Source organism: Arachis hypogaea, chromosome 9, assembly GCF_003086295.3.
Source record: "Arachis hypogaea cultivar Tifrunner chromosome 9, arahy.Tifrunner.gnm2.J5K5, whole genome shotgun sequence".
Classification (NCBI taxonomy): domain Eukaryota; kingdom Viridiplantae; phylum Streptophyta; class Magnoliopsida; order Fabales; family Fabaceae; genus Arachis; species Arachis hypogaea.
The window spans coordinates 69,338,139-69,362,033 of NC_092044.1; the positions used below are offsets into that span (position 1 = coordinate 69,338,139).

General features: G+C 38.2%; 1 non-coding gene across 1 annotated transcript; it reads right to left on the reverse strand.

The window, feature by feature from the left end:
* Window positions 1–2,427: 2,427 nt before the first annotated feature.
* On the reverse strand, window positions 2,428–2,535 carry LOC112714227 (small nucleolar RNA R71). Its single transcript, XR_003159181.1, has one exon. It is a non-coding gene; the product is annotated as a small nucleolar RNA R71 (small nucleolar RNA).
* Window positions 2,536–23,895: the final 21,360 nt, after the last annotated feature.

Sequence of the window (23,895 nt, forward strand, 5' to 3'; positions counted from 1 at the left end):
TTATTACTTGGATGACCCAGTGCACTTGCTGGTTAGTTGTGCAAAATTGTGATAAAGAGTTGAGATTGCAATTGAGCGTACCATGTTGATGGCACCATTGATGACCACAATTTCGTGCACCAAGTTTTTGGCGCTGTTGCCGGGGATCGTTTGAGTTTGGACAACTGACGGTTCATCTTGTTGCTTAGATTAGGTAATTTTATTTTATGTTTAAGCTTTTTACTTTTTGAAAATTTTTCAAAAATACAAAAAAATATTTCTATTTTGTTCTTCAGTGTTTTTAAGAATGGATTCTAGAGTTTCATGATGATTTGTTGAAGTATGGCTGGCTGTGAAGCCATGTCTAATCTTTTAGACCGAGGTTTCAACTTATCATCACAAGAGCTTGTTCATTTCTATCAATTTTGCTATTGTGAGCAATGATCTGCTAAAGCTTGGCTGGCCATTGGCCATGTCTAGTGTTTTGGACCGGAGCTTTCACTGAAAGCTTGGCTGGCTGTGAAGCCTTGTCTAATTCCTGGACCGGAGTCTTAGACTAGCATTGGAATGATTCTTGGAATTCCCATTAAGAATTTTGAACCCTTGTTTTTCTTTTCCACTCAATTTTCGAAAAAGCACAAAAAAATTTATAAAATCTTAAAATCAAAAATATTTTTATGTTTCTTGTTTGAGTCTAGTGTCTAATTTTAAGTTTGGTGTCAATTACATGTCTTTATTCTTCTAATTTTCGAAAATTACATGCATTATGTTCTTCATTGATCTTCAAGTTGTTCTTGATGATTTCCTTGCTCTGATCTTTAAATTCTCTTGTCTTGAGTGTTTTGTTGTTTCTCATATGCATTCTCAATTTGTTAGTGTCAATAGCATACAAACTTCTAAGTTTGGTGTCTTGCATGCATTGTTTATTTGATCTTAGTTTCATTTTGATTATTCCTCATCATTAAAAATTCAAAAATATTTTTAATTTGTGTCTTTTCAAGTTAATAATACAGAGAATTGAAGATTCAGAACATGCAGCAGAGGAATTACACAGAAAAAGCTGGGCGTTCAAAACGCCCAGTGAAGAAGGAAAACTGGCGTTTAAACGCCAGCCAGGGTACCTGGCTGGGCGTTTAACGCCCAAAAGGGTAGCATTTTGGGCGTTAAACGCCCAGAATGGTATCCATTTTGGGCGTTTAACACCAGGATGATACAAGAGGGAAGATTTTGTTTTTAATTCAAATTTTTTTCAAGTTTTCATAATTTTTCAAAATCAAATCTTTTTCAAACCATATCTTTTCAATCATATATTTTCAAAATCAATTTCTTTCCATTCTCAAAAATACTTGCCTACAATTAATGATTTGATTCAACATTTCAAGTGTGTTGTCTTTTCTGTTAAGAAAGGTTTAACGTTTGAATCATATCCTTTAAATTTCTTGTTAGCCAAGTCATTAATTTTAAAAATCAAATCTTTTTAAATTGTTTCTCAATCATATCTTTTCAATCATATATTTTTAAAACAATAACTCTTCAATCATATCTTCTTAATCACATCTTTTTCCAAATAATTTTCAATCTTTTTGATTTCTAATTTCAAAATCTTTTTCAAAAATCACTTTATTTCTTTCCCAACTTTAATTTTCGAAAATCATTCTTCAATTTTTCAAAATTTCTTCAAAATCTTTTAATTTATTTTCGAAAATTCTTCCCCTCTTCTCACATCCTTCTGTTTAAGGACTAACACTCCTCCACTATCAACAATTCAAACTCTATCTCTCTTGATAAGTTCGAATTCTTCTTCTTCTACCTCCTCCTTCTATTCTTCTTTTCCTCTAACATCTCAAGGAATCTCTATACTGTGACATAGAGGATTCCATATTTTCTTGTTCTCTTCTCTTTCATATGAGTAGGAGCAAAGACAAAAGCATTCTTGTTAAGGCTGACCCTGAACCTGAAAGGACCTTGAAGCGAAAGCTAAGAGAAGCTAGAGCATTACTCTCTGTAGAGGACCTAACAGAAATCTTCAAACAAAAAGAAGACATGGCAGCCAAAAACAACAACAATGCCAACAATGCAAGGAAGGTGCTGGGTGACTTTACTGCACCTACTCCCGACTTCTATGGGAGAAGCATCTCTATCCCTGCCATTGGATCAAATAACTTTGAGATTAAGCCTCAATTAGTTTCTCTAATGCAACAGAATTGCAAGTTCCATAGACTTCCATTGGAAGATCCTCATCAGTTTTTAGTTGAATTCTTGCAAATCTGTGACACTGTCAAGACCAATGGGGTTGACCCTGAGGACTACAGACTTATGCTATTCCCTTTTGCTGTAAGAGACAGAGCTAGGATATAGTTGGACTCACAACCTAAAGAAAGCCTGAACTCTTGGGAAAAGCTAGTCAATGCCTTCTTGGCAAAGTTCTTTCCACCTCAAAAATTGAGTATGCTTAGAGTGGAAGTCCAAACCTTTAGACAGAAGGAAGGTGAATCCCTCTATGAAGCTTGGGAAAGATACAAACAATTGATCAGAAAGTGTCCTTCTGACATGCTTTCTAAATGGAGCATCATAGGTATCTTCTATGATGGTCTGTCTTAACTGTCCAAGATGTCATTGGACAGCTCTGCTGGAGGATCTCTTCATCTGAAGAAGACGCCTGCAGAAGCTCAAGAACTCATTGAAATGGTTGCAAATAACCAATTCATGTACACTTCTGAAAGGAATCTTGTGAACAATGGGACGAATCAGAAGAAAGGAGTTCTTGAGATTGATACTCTGAATGCCATATTGGCTCAAAACAAAATATTAACTCATCAAGTCAATATGATTTCTCAAAGTCTGTCTGGAATGCAAGCTGCACCAGGCAGTACTAAGGACGCTTTATCTGAAGAAGAAGCTTATGATCCTGAGAACCCATCAATGGAAGAGGTGAATTACATGGGAGAACCCTATGGAAACACCTATAATCTCTCATGGAAGGATCAACAGAGAGCTCAACAAGGTTTTGGTGCACGAAATTGTGATATCAATGGCGCCATCAACATGGTACGCTCAATTGCAATCTCAACTCTTTATCACAACTTCGCACAACTAACCAGCAAGTGCACTGGGTCATCCAAGTAATAAACCTTACGCGAGTAAGGGTCGATCCCACGGAGATTGTTGGTATAAAGCAAGCTATGGTCATCTTGTAAATCTCAGTCAGGCAGATTCAAATGGTTATGGATGATTTATGAATAAAGCATAAAATAAAGATAGAGATACTTATGTAATTCATTGGTGAGAATTTCAGATAAGCGTATGGAGATGCTTTGTCCCTTCCGTCTCTCTACTTTCCTACTGTCTTCATCTAATCCTTCTTACTCCTTTCCATGGCAAGCTGTATGTTTGGCATCACCGTTGTCAATGGCTACAGTCCCATCCTCTCAGTGAAAATGTTCAACGCGCTCTGTCACAGCATGGCTATTCAGCTGTCGGTTCTCGATCATGTCGGAATAGAATCCAGTGATTCTTTTGCGTCTGTCACTAACGCCCCACAATCGTGAGTTTGAAGCTCGTCACAGTTATTCAATCCTTGAATCCTACTCAGAATACCACAGACAAGGTTTAGACCTTCCGAATTCTCTTGAATGCCGCCATCAATTCTAGCTTATACCACGAAGATTGTGATTAAGGAACCCAAGTGATATCCACTCAATCTAAGGTAGAACGGAGGTGGTTGTCAGGCACACGTTCATAGGTGAGAATGATGATGAGTGTCACGGATCATCACATTCATTAAGTTGAGGAACAAGTGATATCTTAGAACAAGAATAAGCCGAATTAAATAGAAGAACAATAGTAATTGCATTAATACTCGAGGTACAGCAGAGCTCCACACCTTAATCTATGGTGTGTAGAAACTCCACCGTTGAAAATACATAAGAACAAGGTCTAGGCATGGCCGAGAAGCCAGCCTCCATGACCTAAGGACTAGGCGTCCAAAGATGATCCTAAGATCTAAAGTGATCAAAAGATGAAAATTCAATAGCAAAAGGTCCTACTTATAGAGAACTAGTAGCTAGGGTTTACAGAAATGAGTAAATGACATAAAAATCTACTTCCGGGCCAACTTGGTGTGTGCTTGGGCTGAGCATTGAAGCATTTTCGTGTAGAGACTCTTCTTGGAGTTAAATGCCAGCTTTTGTGCTAGTTTGGGCGTTTAACTCCCATTCTTGTGCCAGTTCCGGCGTTTTACGCCAGAATTCTTGAGCTGACTTGGAACGCCTGTTTGGGCTATCAAATCTCGGACAAAATATGGACTATTATATATTGCTGGAAAGCCCAGGATGTCTAATTTCCAACGCAGTTGAGAGCGCGCCAATTGAGCTTCTATAGCTCCAGAAAATCCACTTCGAGTGCAGGGAGGTCAGAATCCAACAGCATCTGCAGTCCTTTTCAGTCTCTGAATCAGATTTTTGCTCAGGTCCCTCAATTTCAGCCAAAAAATACTTGAAATCACAGAAAAACACACAAACTCATAGTAAAGTCCAGAAAAGTGAATTTTAACTAAAAACTAATAAAAATATAATAAAAACTAACTAAAACATACTAAAAACATACTAAAAACAATGCCAAAAAGCGTATAAATTATCCGCTCATCACAACACCAAACTTAAATTGTTGCTTGTCCTCAAGCAATTGAAGATCAAATAAGATAAGAAAAAGAGAATATGCAATGAATTCCAAAAACATCTATGAAGATCAGTATTAATTAGATGAGCGGGGCTTTTAGCTTTTTGCCTCTGAACAGTTTTGGCATCTCACTTTATCCTTTGAAATTCAGAATGATGGGCTTCTATAGGAACTCAGAATCCAGATAGTGTTATTGATTCTCCTAGTTAAGTATGATGATTCTTGAACATAGCTACTTTATGAGTCTTGGCTGTGGCCCAAAGCACTCTGTCTTCCAGTATTACCACCGGATACATACATGCCACAGACACATAACTGGGTGAACCTTTTCAGATTGTGACTCAGCTTTGCTAGAGTCCCCAATTAGAGGTCTCCAGGGTTCTTAAGCACACTCTTTTTGCCTTGGATCACAACTTTATTATTTTTTTCTTTTTCTTTTTCCTTCCTTTTTTTTCGTTTTTTTTTTTTTTGAATTCACTACTTTTTCTTGCTTCAAGAATCATTTTTATGATTTTTTAGATCCTCAGTAACATGTCTCCTTTTTCATCATTCTTTCAAGAGCCCACATTCATGAACAACAAATTCAAAAGACATATGCACTGTTCAAGCATACATTCAGAAGTTAAAGTATTACCACCACATCAAAATAATTAATCTGTTATAAAATTCAAAATTCATGCAATTCTTCTCTTTTCCAATTAAGAACATTTTTCATTTAAGAAGGGTGATGGATTCACATGATATTCATAACTTTAAGGCATAGACACTAAGACACTAATGATCATAAGACACAAACATAGATGATGAACCAAGGCATAAAAATTTGAAAAACATGAAATTAAAGAACAAGGAGATTAAAGAACGGGTCCACCTTAGTGATGGCGGCTTGTTCTTCCTCTTGAAGATCTTATGGAGTGCTTGAGCTCCTCAATGTCTCTTCCTTGCCTTTGTTGCTCCTCTCTCATGACTCTTTGATCTTCTCTAATTTCATGGAGGAGAATGGAATGTTCTTGGTGCTCCACCCTTAGTTGTCCCATGTTGGAACTCAATTCTCCTAGGGAGGTGTTGATTTGCTTCCAATAATTTTGTGGAGGAAAGTGCATCCCTTGAGGTATCTCAGGGATTTCATGATGAGTAGGATCTCTTGTTTGCTCCACCCTTTTCTTGGTGATGGGCTTGAGGTCATGCCTTCTTAGTTGAACCGGCTTCCCTCTTGAATCTCTCTTCCATTGAGCGCTGACGTTAGGATTTTTGCCAGTAAAGAATTTCATAAAAACAGTCGCGTTGTAGATATAGTCTCTAATCCGACAAAAATCCCTTCGTACAAACGTTTTGGTTGTCGTAAGTAACAAACCCCTTTAAAATTGATAACCGAGTATTTAAACCTCGGGTCGTCTTCTCAAGGAATTGCAGGGAGGTATGTTCTTATTATTGGTTATGAGTCTGTAAATTGGGGTTTTGGAAGTAAGGTGCGAATATGTTATATGATAAGTAAAATAAAGTAATACTAATAAAATCTCTTGGCAAGGTATAAGAACTGGAGGTCCTATCCCAGTTATCCTTATCAATTGTGATGAGAATTGGATTCTTCTCCCACTTTGTTAACCTCTAACTATGAAGGTAAGTTAAGTGGATGAACTAATTCCAATTCTCAACTAACAATGAGTTTGATAACTCAAGAGTCACCAATTATTTTACCAAGGCCAAAAGGGGAAAAACTAAATCTACTAGAATAACAATATCCTCAGATTGGGAATAATAAAAAGGAACAATCATAAACTGAAATGATTCAAATATCATTTAAATAAAATATTCAAATCTTAACATGTAAAAGTTCATAAATTAAATTGGGATAAATAAAAATAAAGAACTTGGGATTGAGAGTCACTCCTAAAACTAAGAGAAATCCTAAATCCTAAGAGAGAGAGGAGAGAACCCCTCTCAAAAGTATAGAAAAGCAATGACCCAAATAAAATTCCAACACCAATGAAAATAATGCAATGAATGAAAGTATGCAAACAAATTAAATAAAATAAAATGAAAGTGAAAAAGAATGAGAAGTAGAAAAAGAAAGTGAGAAAGGAGAGAGAAAGAAGAAATTAGGATTAGAAGAGAAAAGATAAGAAAATTGGCAGAATCTGGATAGGTTGTGCGACGCTGGCGACGCGGTCGCGTAGGTGACGCGGTCGCATCGTGCGCGATAAGGTTGGGCGACGCGGACGCGTGGGGCACGCGATCGCGTGTCTCGATTTGTGCTAGTGGTGCGAGTGCCGCCTCGCGGTCGCACAACTCTCTGTTCGAAACTTGGTATTGCCAAAATCCAGGGTGATGCGGTCGCGTGGTCGATGCGATCGCGCGGGTGGCCTTATTTCCAATATGACGCGGACGCGTGGGTGACGCGTTCGCGTGGCAGGGCTTGTGCTGCTAGCACGGGTCTAGCCCAATTCCAGCTCAACTTTCGGCCATACACCCTTTTTACGCCGATTTCAGGTTACGCGGCCGCGTGGGTGACGCGGTCGCGTGGGAGGCTATTTTTCCAAATGACGCGGACGCGTGGGTGATGCGTCCGCGTGGAGTTAATTTGTGCTAATAGCGCGCCTCCACCCCTGCTCCTGCGAAACTCTCTGTTCATATTAATATTGTCTCCCATCTCCTTGCGACGCGGACGCGTCGCTGATGCGGTCGCGTCGCGTGCTCGTTTTTTTTTTATAATCTGAAAATGCAGAATGCAGTGTTAATATGAATGTGATGAAAAACTCCAGGTTCAATATAACAAAATAAAATAAAATTCAAAAACAAATAAAACTAAATAAAAATGAAAAAGGACGATCATACCATGGTGGGTTGTCTCCCACCTAGCACTCTTAGTTAAAGTCCTTTAGTTGGACATTTGATGAGCTTCCTATTATGGTGGCTTATGCTTGAACTCATCCAGGAATCTCCACCAATGTTTGTATCTCCAGTAACCTCCGGGGTCCCAGACTAAGCACGTAAAGCCTTTAAGAAGCTTCAAATAGATTCTTAGGCTCCCGGGGTGACAAATGTCAGAACAGATTCCAGGATCCCAAATCTTGCTTTTACACCCATTTTTTATCTCGATCTGCATTTTTCCAATCGGGTGAAAGGTGATCTGAATTCTCACTGCAGCGACCAAACAGCTTCCTAGACCTATTCAGTTGAGCTTTATACCAACCTTTGCGTTTAAACTTAAAGCTTCCAACCATGATGAACCTTGCAGGACAATTATTACCACTGACCATCTTTCTCTTACTCTTGATGCCACAAAGAGCTCTAAGTTGACCATCCGTCTCCAGTAGCCCATATTCAAGTGGGATTAGAAAGCTATGGGATATGAATTTTACCCACTTGAATGTTGTGAAGGATGATGGCAACTTAGGGGGAGGTATCTTTAATGAAATTGCAAGCTTCACTCCCTTGTGCTCTTCTCTGATAATTACCACCTCTTTGCAAACTTCTTCAATTTCAACCTCTTCCTCTTGGTAGCTCTCTTTCAATTCAATCTCCTTTTCATTGCTTTCCAAGGGTATGAGAGGTTGTGCTTCTTCTTCTTGAATCTCCATCTCTTGATCAACCTCTTCCAAGTCTTCAACTGTGATATGCCTTGGAGGTTGTACACCCTCCTCAACATCAATTTCAAACGTCTTGGAAGGGGGTTCTATGACTGGACTTTCCCATGGAGGTTCTGCATCTCCTAGATCTTCAACCAACTCTTCTTCTTGAACAATGACAGCTTCTTCTACTTGTTCTAGTACGAATTCATGCTCTGTCTTGTCCACTGGAGTTTCTAGTATCTCCTTTATGATATGTTCTTCACTAGACTGTCCACATGGGCTGTGGTTGATCCTTGTGTATTTAAGCGTCTAGAAGCCCATTGAATTAATACTTGCCCCAGTTGTTGAGTGGTTGCCTGAAATCGATCCATTGTTTCCTTGAGACGATCCTTTGCCTCTTGATGCACTCGGTTTTCATAAGTAGGATCATAATGCTCTTGGATTGATGGATATGGAGATGGTGAATATTGAAGTGGTGGTTCTTGTGAGTAATTGGGTTGGAATTGGGGTGGTTCTATATATGGTTCATATGACTCATAAGGTGGTTGGTATGGTGGTTGAGGGTTAGGGTCATATGGAGGTGAATGGTAGAAAGGGGCTTGTGAGTATGGTGGTCCAAAGTTATGTTGAGGAGGGGGTTCATAGGCATATGGTGGTGGTTGTTGATAATCAAAAGAGCGCTCACCATAGCCATCATCTTGATATGCATCACAGAATGGTTGTTGATAGTCCATTGGAGGTGGTTGTTGCCATGAGGGTTGATCAAATCCTTGTGGCTCCTCCCATCTTTGATTCTTCCAACCATGGTGCATGTTGTCATTATAATCTCCTCTTCCTGCAACATAATTGTAACCAGACTCATAGCCAAAGGGGTGAGAGTTCATGGTAGTAAGAGAAAATAAAAACAAAAATTAATAAAAAGAAAATATTTTGAAAAAGATAAAATTTTTGAAAAAAAAAGATATGAAAATATTTTTGAAAAAGATATGATTTTTGAAAAAGATAAGATAAGATAAAAAAAATTTAAAATAGAAATCTGAAAATTTTTTTTTTTGAAAAATATTTATAATAACCAATAATGAGGCACACGTTTGCAATTCCCCGGCAACGGCGCCATTTTGATGAGAGAACTTTTGCGTGGTCTAGAAATTTGCGGATAAATCCTCGTTGCAAGTATAGTTTCTAAACCTTCAAAAGTCTTTTCATACAAACGTTTTGGTTGTCGCAAGTAACAAACCCCTTTAAAATTGATAACCGAGTATTTAAACCTCGGGTCGTCTTCTCAAGGAATTGCAGGGAGGTATGTTCTTATTATTGGTTATGAGTCTGTAAATTGGGGTTTTGGAAGTAAGGTGCGAATATGTTATATGATAAGTAAAATAAAGTAATATTAATAAAATCTCTTGGCAAGGTATAAGAACTAGAGGTCCTATCCCAGTTATCCTTATCAATTGTGATGAGAATTGGATTCTTCTCCCACTTTGTTAACCTCTAACTATGAAGGTAAGTTAAGTGGATGAACTAATTCCAATTCTCAACTAACAATGAGTTTGATAACTCAAGAGTCACCAATTATTTTACCAAGGCCAAAAGGGGAAAAACTAAATCTACTAGAATAACAATATCCTCAGATTGGGAATAATAAAAAGGAACAATCATAAACTGAAATGCTTCAAATATCATTTAAATAAAATATTCAAATCTTAACATGGAAAAGTTCATAAATTAAATTGGGATAAATAAAAATAAAGAACCTGGGATTGAGAATCACTCCTAAAACTAAGAGAAATCCTAAATCCTAAGAGAGAGAGGAGAGAACCCCTCTCAAAACTAAAGTTATAGCTAAAGTTATAGCAACTGGAACCGCGTCGTTTCGACCTCTGTAGCTAAAGTTATAGCCGTTTGAGTGCGAAGAGGTCAGGCTGGACAGCTTAGCAATTTCTCCAACTTATTGTATTCCTTCCATTCTTGCATGCTTCCTTTCCATCCTCTGAGCCATTCCTGCCTTATAATCTCTGAAAACACTTAACACACATATCAAGGCATCTAATGGTAATAAGAGAGGATTAATAATAAGCAAATATAAGATCAAAGAAGCATGTTTACAATCAAAGCACATAATTAGGATGGCAAATGTAAAACATGCGAATAGTATGAATAAGTGGGTAAAGAGTTGATAAAATCCACTCAATTGAGCACAAAATAAACCATGAAATAGTAGTTTATCAAGCGCCCTCTTCACAAATGTCTATGAGGACTTGGTCCAACCTTTGATCAAAGTTGACCCTTTTTGAGTTTGAAAGGGACCTTGGGGATCACTTTCTTCATGGCCACAACTTCATAGAAGTGGTCTTGATGCACCCTTGAGATGAATCTCTCCATCTCCCATGACTCGGAGGTGGAAGCTTTTGCCTTCCCTTTCCTCTTTCTAGAGGTTTCTCCGGCCTTAGATGCCATAAATGGTAATGGAAAAACAAAAAGCAATGCTTTTACCACACCAAACTTAGAAGGTTTGCTTGTCCTCGAGCAAAAGAAGAAAGAAGAGAGTAGAAGAAGAAGAAATAGAGGAGATGGAGGTGACTTTGTGGTTCAGCAGGGATGTAATGGTCTTCAACTTTTACCAGAACATCCTCTACAAGTCCATAAGCTTGTTTTCTTGAATTGTCTGCCATCTTTAGTGAGATTCTTGCAGCTTGTACCTCAAAGATCCCTAGCTTTTCCATTACAGAGAGAGGCATGAGGTTTATGCTTGACCCTAGGTCACACAGAGCCTTCTTGAAGGTCATGGTGTCTATTGTACAAGGTATTGAGAACTTCCCAGGGTCCTGTCTCTTTTGAGGTAATCTCTGCCTAGTCAAGTTATTCAGTTCTTTGGTGAGCAAAGGGGGTTCATCCTCCCAAGTCTCATTACCAAATAACTTGTCATTTAGCTTCATGATTGCTCCAAGGTACTTAGCAACTTGCTCTTCAGTGACATCTTCATCCTCTTCAGAGGAAGAATACTCATCAGAGCTCATGAATGGCAGAAGTAAATCCAATGGAATCTCTATGGTCTCAGTGTGAGCTTCAGATTCCCATGGTTCTTTATTAGGGAACTCATTGGAGGCCAGTGGACGTCCATTGAGGTCTTCCTCAGTGGTGCTCACTGCCTCTTTCTCCTCTCTAAGTTCGGCCATGTTGATGGCCTTACACTCTCCTTTTGGATTCTGTTCTGTATTGCTTGGAAGAGCACTAGGAGGGAGTTCAGTAACTTTCTTACTCAGCTGACCCACTTGTGCCTCCAAGTTTCTAATGGAGGATCTTGTTTTAGTCATGAAACTTTGAGTTGTTTTGATTAGATCAGAGACCATGGTTGCTAAGTCAGAGTGGCTCTGCTTAGAATCCTCTGTCTGTTGCTGAGAAGATGATAGAAAAGGCTTGCCATTGCTAAACCTGTTTCTTCCACCATTTTTGTTGTTGAAACCTTGTTGAGGTCTCTGTTGATCCTTCCATGAGAGATTTGGATGATTTCTCCATAAAGGATTATAGGTGTTTCCATAGGGTTCTCCTATGTAATTTACCTCTTCCATTGATGGGTTGTCAGGATCATAAGCTTCTTCTTCAGATGAAGCGTCCTTAGTACTGCCTGGTGCAGCTTGCATTCCAGACAGACTTTGAGAAATCATATTGACTTGCTGAGTCAATATTTTGTTCTGAGCCAGTATGGCATTCAGAGTATCAATCTCAAGAACTCCTTTCTTCTGATTCGTCCCATTGTTCACAGGATTCCTTTCAGAAGTGTACATGAATTGGTTATTTGCAACCATTTCAATGAGTTTTTGAGCTTCTGCAGGCGTCTTCTTCAGATGAAGAGATCCTCCAGCTGAGCTATCCAATGACGTCTTGGACAGTTCAGACAGACCATCATAGAAGATACCTATAATGCTCCATTCAGAAAGCATGTCAGACGGATATTTTCTGATCAATTGTTTGTATCTTTCCTAAGCTTCATAGAGGGATTCACCTTCCTTCTGTCTGAAGGTTTGGACTTCTACTCTAAGCTTACTCAATTTTTGAGGTGGAAAGAACTTTGCCAAGAAGGCGTTGACTAGCTTTTCCCAAGAGTTCAGGCTTTCTTTAGGTTGTGAGTCCAACCATATCCTAGCTCTGTCTCTTACAGCAAAAGGGAATAGCATAAGTTTGTAGACCTCAGGGTTAACCCCATTGGTCTTAATAGTGTCACAGATTTGCAAGAATTCAGCTAAAAACTGATGAGGATCTTCCAATGGAAGTCCATGGAACTTGCAATTCTGTTGCATTAGAGAAACTAATTGAGGCTTAAACTCAAAGTTGTTTGCTTCTCCCATAAAAGTTGGGAGTATGTGCAGTAAAGTCACCCAGCACCTTTGTTGGCATTGTTGTTGTTTTCGGCTGCCATGTCTTCTTCTTTGAAGAATTCTGCTAGGTCCTCTACAGAGAGTTGTGCTTTAGCTTCTCTTAGCTTTCGCTTCAAGGTCCTTTCAGGTTCTGGGTCAGCCTCAACAAGAATGCCTTTGTCTTTGCTCCTGCTCATATAAAAGAGAAGAGAACAAGAAAATATGGAATCCTCTATGTCACAGTATAGAGATTCCTTGAGGTGTTAGAGGAAAAGAAAAATAGAAAGAAGAGGTAGAAGAATTCGAACTTAGAAAGATAGTGTTCGAATTGTACATGTTTGTCCATAAATAGAAGGATGTGAGAAGAGGGGAAGAAATTTTCGAAAATAAATTAAAAAGATTTTAAAAACATTTTGAAAATTGATTGATGATTTTCGAAAACTAAGATTTGGAAAGAAGTAAAGTGATTTTTGAAAAAGATTTTGAAATTAGACATAAAAAAGATATGATTGAAAACTATTTTTGAAAAAGATGTGATTACGAAGATATGATTGAAAAGTTATGGTTTTAAAAAGATATGATTGAGAAGATATGATTTGAAAAATAATTTACAAAGATTTGATTTTGAAAATTAATGACTTGGCTAACAAGAAAAGATATGATTCAAACTTTAAACCTTTCTCAATAGAAAAGGCAACATACTTGAAATGTTTGAATCAAATCATTAATCGTTAGCAAGTATCTTTGAAAATGAAGAGAAATTAATTTTGAAAAGATATGATTGAAAAGATATTTGAAAAAGATTTGATTTTGAAAAATTTTGAAAACTTGAAAAAAATTTGCATTAAAAACAAAATCTTCCCTCTTGTGTCATCCTGGCGTTAAACGCCCAGAATGGTATCTATTCTGGCATTTAACGCCCAAAATGCTACCCTTTTGGGCGTTAAACGCCCAGCCAGATACCCTGGCTGGCGTTTAAACACCAGTTTTCCTTCCTCACTAGGCATTTTGAACGCCCAGCTTTTTCTGTGTAGTTCCTCTGCTGTATGTTCTGAATCTTCAATTCTCTGTATTATTGACTTGAAGAGAAACAAATTAAAATTTCTTTTTTGGATTTTTAATAATGAGGAATAATCAAAATGAAACTAAGATCAAATAAACAATGCATGCTAGACACCAAACTTAGAAGTTTGTATACTACTGACACTAACAAGTTGGAATGCATATGAGAAACAACAAAACACTCAAGACAAGAGAATTTAAAGATCAGAGCAAGTAAATCATCAAGAACAACTTGAAGATCAATGAAGGCACATGATAAATGTAAGAAGAACAGAAACATGCAATTGACACCAAACTTAAAATGAGACACTAGACTCAAACAAGAAATATTTTTGGTTTTTATGATTTTGTAAATTTTTTTGGATTTTTCGAAAATTATATGGAGAAGAAAATAAAGAAATTCAAAATTTTTAATAAGAATTCCAGGAATCATGCAATGTTAGTCTAAAGCTTTAGTCTAAAGGAATTAGACATAGCTAGCCAAGCTTCAGCAAGACATTACATTCAAGAGCTAAATTGATGAAGATCAATCAGCTTTGGTGATGATAAGAACATCACCTTGAAACTCTAGAATTCATTCTTAAAAATTCTGAAAAATACCAAATCTAAGCAACAAGATGAACCGTCAGTTGTCCAAACTCAAACAATCCTGGGTAACGGCGCCAAAAACTTGATGCATAAAATTGTGATCATCAATGGCGCCATCAACATGGTACGCTCAATTGCAATCTCAACTCTTTATCACAACTTCGCACAACTAACCAGCAAGTAATAAACCTTACGCGAGTATGGGTCGATCCCACGGAGATTGTTGGTATGAAGCAAGCTATGGTCATCTTGTAAATCTCAGTCAGACATATTCAAATGGTTATGGATGATTTATGAATAAAGCATAAAATAAAGATAGAGATACTTATGTAATTCATTGGTGAGAATTTCAGAAAAGCGTATGGAGATGCTTTGTCCCTTCCGTCTCTCTACTTTCCTACTGTCTTCATCCAATCCTTCTTACTCCTTTTCATGGCAAGCTGTATGTTGGGCATCACCGTTGTTAATGGCTACAGTCCCGTCCTCTCAGTGAAAATGTTCAACGCGCTCTGTCACAGCACGGCTATTCAGCTGTCGGTTCTCGATCATGTCGGAATAGAATCCAGTGATTCTTTTGTGTCTGTCACTAACACCCCACAATCGCAAGTTTGAAGCTCATCACAGTCATTCAATCCTTCAATCCTACTCAGAATACCAATCTGAAAAGGTGATAATCCAGCTTTGCTAGAATCCATTAAAGTGCTAATCACAATTGTGCTAATCCATTAAATAACCCGAGATTGTCATTTACTTTTCTTGCACCTTATTACTTTTATTTAATTTCATGTTATATACATTTCTTGCTTGATTATCACCCAATTGTGCTTGTCTAACTAGAATAATCAATTAACTATTGATTGCTTAATCCTTTAATCCTCGTGGGATCGACCTCACTCTTGTGAGTTTTATTACTTGATACGACCCAGTATACTTGCCGTTAATTACGTGAAATTAATTTTTTTACCTATCAGGAGGACAAGCCCATCACTAAGAAGAGGATGGAGCAAACTAGAGAGCATGCACAAGAGCCTTTGCATTCGCCTCAGCATGAGATCCCTAAGATTCCTCAAGGGATGCACTATCCTCCTCAAAGCTTCTAGGATCAATGGCATACTTCTCTTAGAAAAATAAACACTAACATGGAGCAATTGAGGTTGGAGTATCAAGAGCATGCTACCACCCTCAATGAAATAAGAGAAGATCAAAGAGCCATTAGAGAAGGACAAAGGGCTATGAGGGAAGAAGAAGAGAGGTAAAGGAGTGACATTGAAGAGATCAAGCATCGGATCCTCAATGAGGAGCCACCATTAAAGGTGGATTTGTTCTCTTTTACCTTCTTTCCTATTTTATTTTTCTATTTTCTGTTATGCCTTGTCTGTTCTCTTGTTTTTACTACATGATCATTTGCATTGATGTCTTAAAGTTATAAAATATTTCATATATTTCTCACCTTGCTTAAAAGAAAATTTTATTTGAAATAATTGAGAGATACATGAATTTCAAGTTTAAAATAAGAATTGTTCAAATATTTTGATGTGGTGGCATTGCTTTTGTTTTCTAAATGTATGAATGAACAATGCATATTTGACATTGTGATTTAAGAATGTTAGCTCTTGAAAGAATAAGGAAAAAAGAAAAGTATTATTGGTAATCTGAAAAATCTCTAAAATTGATTCTTGAAGCAAGAAAAAGCAAGAAAAAGAAAAAGAAAAAGTTTTCATGTGAAAAAAAGTGGCGAAAAATAAAAAGAAAAAATATATAAAAAGCAAGCAGAAAAAGCCAAAAGCTCTTTAAACCAAAAGGCAAAGGTAAAAGGATCCAAGGCTTTGAGCATCAATGGATAGGAGGGCCTAAAGGAATAAAATCCTGGCCTAAGCGGCTCAACCATGCTGTCCCTGACCATGTGCTTGTGGGGTGAAGGTGTCAAGTAAAAAGCTTGAGACTGAGCGGTTAAAGTCATGATTCAAAGCAAAAAGAGTGTGCTTAAGAACTCTAGACACCTCTATCTGGGGATTCTAGCAAATCTGAATCACAATCTGAAAAGGTTCACCCAGGTAAAGTGTCTGTGGCATGAACGTATCTGGTGGTAATAATGGAAAAACAAAGTGCTTAGGGTCACGGCCAAGACTCAAAAAGCTGTGTTCAAGAATAAAAAAGAACTGTACTAAGAGAGTCAATAATATCATCTGGATTCTAAGTTCCTAAAGATGCCAACCATTCTAAGTTTTAATAGATAGTGAGATGCCAAAACTATTCAGAAGCAAAAAGCTGCTAAGTCCCGCTCATCTAATTGTAACTAAGCTTCATTGGAAACTTAGAAATTTATTGTACCTTAATTTTCTTTTTATCTTACTGTAGTTTTAGTTGCTTGGAGTCAAGCAACAGTTTAAGTTTGGGGTTGTAATGAGCAGATATTTTATATGCTTTTTGACATCATTTTCATCTAGTTTTTAGTATGTTTTGCTTAGTTTTTATTATGTTTTTATAGGTTTTAGTGTTAAATTCACATATTTGGATTCTACTATGAGTTTTTGTGTTTTTGTACAACTTCAGGTAATTCCTGGCTGAAATTGAGGAGCTAGAGCAGAAGTCTGACTCAGAGATAGAGAAAGCACTACAGATGCTATCTGGATAAGATCTCCTTGCACTCGGAAGAGCTTTTCTGGAGCAACAAATATCCACATGGAGCATTCTCAACGGCTATGGAAACCTGACTTCCCGAGCTTTCTAAGAACGTATAATAGTCCATAGCTGATTTCCAGAGCTTTCCAGCAATGTATAATAGTCCATATTTTGCTTCAGATTAGAGGTCCCAAAACTGGCGTCCAACGCCAGCTTCCTGCCCCCTTCTAGGTGTCCAGCACCCAAAGAGCAAAGCCCAACATCCAAACGCCCAGAGAGGACCCCCTAGCCAGCATTTCACACCCTAGGAGTCTCATAGCATGTGGATCTCATCAAAGCTCAGCCCAAACACTCACCAAGTGGGACCGAGAAGTGGATTTTAGCACTAAAAAGATTGCTTTACACTTACTAGTTAATTGTTTAGTATTTAAGGGATTAGATTTATGTAATTCAGACCTTCTTCGACCTTTTTACAGATTTTACACATTTTACCATTGTATTTTCCTTTCAATATGAGTTTCTAAACATCGTCGGTTGAGGGGAGGAGCCCTGCTGAGTCCTATGAATTAATAAAAATATTATTGTTTCTTCTTCGATCCATGTTTGATTAATTCTAAGATGTATATTTGTTCTTCAACATGGTGAATAGGATGATAAGTGACAATCAGATCTGTTCTTCATAAAAAGACGAACGTGCCTGACAAACACCCAGGTCTACTTGGGTTCATGTGAATACGTGACTGAAAAGCACAAGCTACCAGCTATGTTTATACATCTCTTAGATGGCTAATCTACGACCCAATGCACTTGCTGGTACAACTGTACGGAGTGTAGGGATTTGTGCACTAGGTATCCACCCCTAGCGTTGAATACCCAAATGGGGAAGCAACCTTGACGTTTAACACCAAGAAGAGATACCTACACTTGGCGTTGAACGCCCAACAGGGGACGGTGTTCCTGGCGTTGAATGCCTGGAAGAGAGCAGCAATAAAGGCGTTGAACGCCCAAATAAGGGTAGTCAGACACATACAAGTACTGACAACACCCCTCATAAGCAAGTTAGTAACCCCTCTTCCAGTACATTAGGCACTCAGCCTACATTAATTAAGATTGATGAGGACAAGGCAAAGATGCCATTTACTCAGAAACTCCATCAAGCGAAAAGAGATAAACAGTTTTCCAGCTTTGCGGATTATTTCAGAACACTAGAGATCAAGATCCCTTTTACAGCGGCTTTTGAACAGATAACTTCTTATGCTAAGTTCATGAAGGACATGTTAAGTCATAAGAAGGATTGGAGAGAGTTAGAAACAGTCCTCCTCACTGAAGAATGTAGTGCAGTCATTCAAAGAGCATACCAGAGAAACTTAAGGATCTTGGAAGCTTTATGATACCATGCACCTTGGGAGACGCCTGCACAAAAGAGAGCCTTGTGCAATCTTGGGGCAAGCATTAACCTCATACCTGCATCACTCAATAGGAAGCTCTATTTAACTCATGAAGTTAAACCAACTCGCATATGTCTTCAAGTCGCTAATGGATCTATTAAACTTCCATAAGGCGTGATTGAAGATATAATTGTTAGGGTTGGATCCTTTACTTTCCCCACATACTTTATGGTGTTTGGAGATGGAAGAACACAAGAGTACAGACCTCATTCCAGGAAGACCATTCCTAGCAACAAGACGGACTCTCATTGATGTCCAAAAAAGGGAAGTAACCCTGAGAGTCAATGAAGATGAGTTCGTGCTAAATGTTGTCAAAGCCATGCAGCATCCAGACACCCCAGAGGAATATATGAGCATTGATATCATTGACTCCCTGGTAGAAGAAATGAACATGGTTGAAAGGCTCGAAGAAGAGCTGGATGACATCTTTTATGATGCCTAGCTCGAGTTGGAGGTAGCAGATGAAATATAGGAAACTTTGACTGCTCCTAAGGAAGAGGAGAAGCCTCCCAAATTTGAGCTCAAACCATTACCATCATCCCTAAAATATGCATTTTTAGCGGATGAGGACACCTATCCTGTGATTATAAGCTCTACCTTAGAGCCACAGGAAGAAAAAGTACTAATCCAAGTGCTAAGGACACACAAGACAGCTCTTGGGTGGACTATAAGAGACCTTAAGGGCATTAGCCTAAATCGTTGCATGCACAAAATCCTGCTAGAAGATGATGCCAAACCTGTGGTACAACCACAAAGGTGACTGAATCCAGCCATGAAGGAAGTGGTGCAGAAGGAAGTCACTAAATTATGGGAAGCTGGGATTATTTATCCCATTTCTGACAACTCCTTGGTGAGCCCTGTCCATGTTGTTCCCAAAAAGGGAGGCATGATAGTGGTTCATAATGAAAAGAATGAACTGATTCCTACAAGGACAATTACAGGGTGGCGTATGTACATTGACTATAGAAGGCTCAATAACGCCACTGGGAATTATCGTTTTCCTTTACCATTCATTGATCAGATGCTAGAGAGACTAGCAGGGCACACTTTTTATTGTTTCCTAGATGGCTATTCCAGTTACAATCAAATTGCGGTAGATCCACAAGATCAAGAAAAGACAGCATTCACATGTTCATATTGCATGTTTGCTTATAGGCGGATGCTATTTGGCCTGTGCAATGTACCTGCCAACTTTCAGAGATGTATGCTCTCTATCTTCTCCGATATGGTAGAGAAATTCCTTGAAGTATTCATGGATGACTTCTCTGTCTTTGGAGATTCATTTGAATTCTGCCTTGACCATCTGACCCTAGTTCTTAAATGATGCCAAGAGACAAACCTAGTTTTAAACTGGAAAAAATGTCATTTCATGGTAACTGAAGAATCATCCTTGGTCATCAGATTTTGAATAAGAGGATAGAAGTGGATCAAGCTATGGTGGAGGTGATTGAGTGATTACCACCACCCACTAATGTCAAAGGAATCAGAAGTTTCCTTGGACATGCAGGATTCTACAGGAAATTTATAAAGGATTTTTCTAAAATCTCAAAACCCCTGTGCAACTTAGTCACCACTGACACTCCATTTGTCTTTGACCAAGAGTGTCTGCAGGCCTTTGAGACTCTAAAAGCTAAGCTTATCACTGCACCTATAATCTCTACACCTGACTGGGACTTACCATTCGAGCTTATATGTGATGCTAGTGACCATGTCATTGGCGTAGTTCTAGGGTAGAGGCATGAAAAGCTTCTGGGTGTCATTTATTGTGTCAGTCATGATCTAAATGATGCACAGAAGAACTATACCACTACAAAAAAATGAATTACTTGCAGTGATTTATGCCATTGACAAGTTCAGATCCTATTTGGTAGGATCTAAAGTAATTATCTATACTGACTATGCTACTCTAAAATATCTCCTCACCAAGCAAGATTCTAAGCCCAGACTTATAAGATGGGTGATACTCCTGCAAGAGTTTGATATAGAAATTAGAGACAGAAAGGGGATAGAAAATCAAGTGGCTGACCACTAATCTCGGATTGAACTAATAGAAGGGGATTTTCTCCCCTCCACTAACATATCCAAAACCTTTCCAGATGAGCAACTCTTTGTCATTCAGACAGCACCATGGTTTGCTGACATTACAAATTACAAAGCTATAAGATTCATTCCTAAAGAGTACAATAGGTAGCAAGCTCGAAAACTCATGCATGATGCAAAGTACTACTTGTGGGCTGAACCATAGCCCTTTAAGAGATGCTCGGATGGGATCATCCGATGCTGTGTGTCTGAAGAAGAAGCACACAAAATCCTATGGCACTGCCATGGCTCTGATTATGGAGGACACTTTGGAGGTGAGCGAACAGCCACAAAGGTTCTCCAAAGTTGCTTTTACTGGCCCACACTCTTTAAGGACTCTAGAGAGTTTGTCCGTAACTGTGAGAATTGCCAAAAGGCTGGCAATCTCCCTCATGATCACGACATGCCTCAGCTTCCATTCCGTGCGGTCGTGTCAGGCACGCGAACGCGTCACTCTGATTTCTTCCATTTCACGCAGTCGCGTGAGCCATGCGACCGCGTGACTTCTCACTGGTCATCTCCTCAATTCTTTGTGTTCCTTCCATTTTTTGCATGCTTCCTCTTCATTCCTTATGCCATTCCTGCCCTATGAAGCCTGAAACACTTAACATACAGATCACGGCATCGAATGGTACGAAGGAAGATAAAAATATACAACTAAAAGGTCCTTAGGAAGCATGTTATTAATCATAGGATATTTTTAGGAAGGAATTGTAAATACATGCAAATCATATGAATAAGTGGGTGAAAAGCTTGATAAAACCACTCAATAAAACACAATATAAACCATAAAATAGTGATTTATCAAGCTCCCCACACTTAAACATTAGCATGTCCTCATGCTAAACTCAGGGATACTAAATAAATGAGTAGGGAAAGGCAAGACTCATGCAATGCAACCTATGAATGTGAATGCAACTACATGCTAAAATGATTCTATCTACTTGGTGAAAAAGTAAATAAATCCTTCAAGAATAAATATGAACTGGATTTCACTAATTCAAACCACAAAATACAATACAAATAACTTGCAAGAAGAAGATAGCTCATGAAAGCAGGGAACATAGAATTAAGCACTGAATCCTTACTGGTAGTGTATATCATTCTAACTCTCAAGTGTCTAGGGTCAATTCTCTCAATTCTCTACTAATCTTGCTTTCTATAGCTTGCTCTTCATCTAACAATCAACCAAAATTTAATGCACCAATACACAAATCAAGAGGTCTTTTAAGGGTTGTAATGGGGTTAGAGTCGTGGTAGGATTGTATTTGGCCAAGTGGACTAAAATCTGAATCCTTAATTAACATAAACTTTCCACCTAACTTAGGACAATCCATGTAATAGAAAATCAATAGCTACCCATTAACTATGTTTCCCACATATTCATGCATCCTAAATTTGAGTTCAGTACATATGCATTGATACCAACACTTACTTTGGGGCATTTTGTCCCCTTTTATTATTTGCTTTTTTTTTCTTTTCTTTTTCACTTTTTTCTTTTTATTTTTCTTTTCTTTTTTTATTATTTTTCTTCTATTTTTCTCAATGCATATGATTAAAGTATTGAATGCAATAATATGTGCTCAACTATTATTTTGCACATTTTCACTAAAATATACAACACCCAATTACTCAAACCAAATATTTTCAAATACAACTTCCCCACACTTAAATCATGAGCACGTTTACTAGTCTAAGCTAATCAAGGATTCAAATTAAGGACATTATTGTTTTCCGCTTAGAGTTAGTAATGAGCCAAAGTAAATAACAAATAGGTAAATAGGCTCAAATTGGTTTGCAAAGGGTAATGGAAGGCCTCAATCATATAAGTGCATGCATACATCTAACAGTGGAAATATAGAATTAAGTAAGACAAAGATTACAATTTTAGAGAGAATAACACACAAAAATAAAATATATAGGTTGATAAAATGCAACCAATCAAATAGGCTCAAAATCTCACTGGTTTTGTATGTTCGAGCTCTAAACTATGTTCCAAATTAATATTTCTTCATACAAGTTTTTCAAAAGGTTTTATTCAAATTAGTGAAATACTATAAAAAATTTCTTGAAAAAGAAAATGTTACTTCAACCAAGTGGTAAAATATGCACAAAATCAAGAAAATATGCAATCAAATATGCAAATGGAACAATGAAAAACAAAAATTGGTGTTGAGAAGGGGCTAACTTACCCGTGGAGATCGGTATCGACCTCCCCACACTTAAAGATTACACCGTCCTCGGTGCATGCAATGATGTGCAGGTGGGCGGGGGTTGTGGTTCCTTAGCCGGTGCTCGTTGTAGAGTCTTTCTCTTTACTCTTCCTGGTGGCCAGCCTGAAAAAGGGAGAAGAGAAAGGGACATGAAGTCAAATGGATAGAGCAAGGGAGAGGGCAATACTAGTAAGAATCATGCCAAAATAAAGAAGAATGTCGTTAACACATGGTCGCGATTCCATGAAATTAGGACATCAATGGAAGCATAGCATGATAAATTGAGTCAATTAAATGCAAGATGTTTATTGGCATGTTGGCAAAGGCATGAGTAGCGTAAATCAAGCATTAAAAGCCTTAATGTATTATTAGTCGTGAGAAACTAACAATAACGTTTGTATTGACAATTATATTTAATTAATAGAATATTGAAAAGGGTTTTGTGAAAAACAGGCATTAGAGTAAAATGATAGAAAAATTAAGAATGCACAATTCCATACGGGCTTTTTCACAAACACAAAGCATGCATATTAAATAAGGTATGGAAAGTATTAAATTGAACATGCAAGCACCCTTAAAAAAATAATATATAATTGTCAAGCAATTTCTTAACAATCCACAAGTAAAATAATGACCCAAATAAATTTCTAACACCAATTGAAAGGAAAAAAGAAAGAAAAAGAAAGGAAGGAAGAAAGAAATACGAATGGAAAGAAAAGATTTAGATTTGGGGAAGAAAAAGATAAGATATTTGGCTGATTTGGATAAGCTGTGCGGCGCTTGTGACGCGAACGCATGGGGCACGCGTTCCCGTGGGGTGTGATAAATTCAAGTGATGCGGACGCGTGACTCGATTTGTGCTATTAGCGCGAAGGTAGCCTTGCAGTCGCACAACTCTCTGTTTGAAATTCATATTGCCAAATCTTTGGGTGACGCGGTCGCGTGGTTGACGCGATCGCGTGGATGGCCTAAATTTGAAAACGGTGCAGACGCATGGGTCACGCGTATGCGTGGCAGGGCTTGTGCTTCTAGCATGAGTCCAGCCCAATTCTAGCTCAACTTTCGGTCATTCACCATTTTTACGTCAATTTCAGGGCACGCGTTCGCGTGGGTATTGCGGACGCGTACGACTGACGCGTCCGCGTGGACCAATTTGTGCCAAAGGCACGCCTCCAGCCACGCTTTTCCGTGACTCTCTGTTCAATTTTCTTTTCTTCCCAACGCACATATGACGCGGACGCGTCGTGTGCGTGAATTTTTTTTATAATGCAGTATGCAGAGTGCAAAGCTTAATATGAAT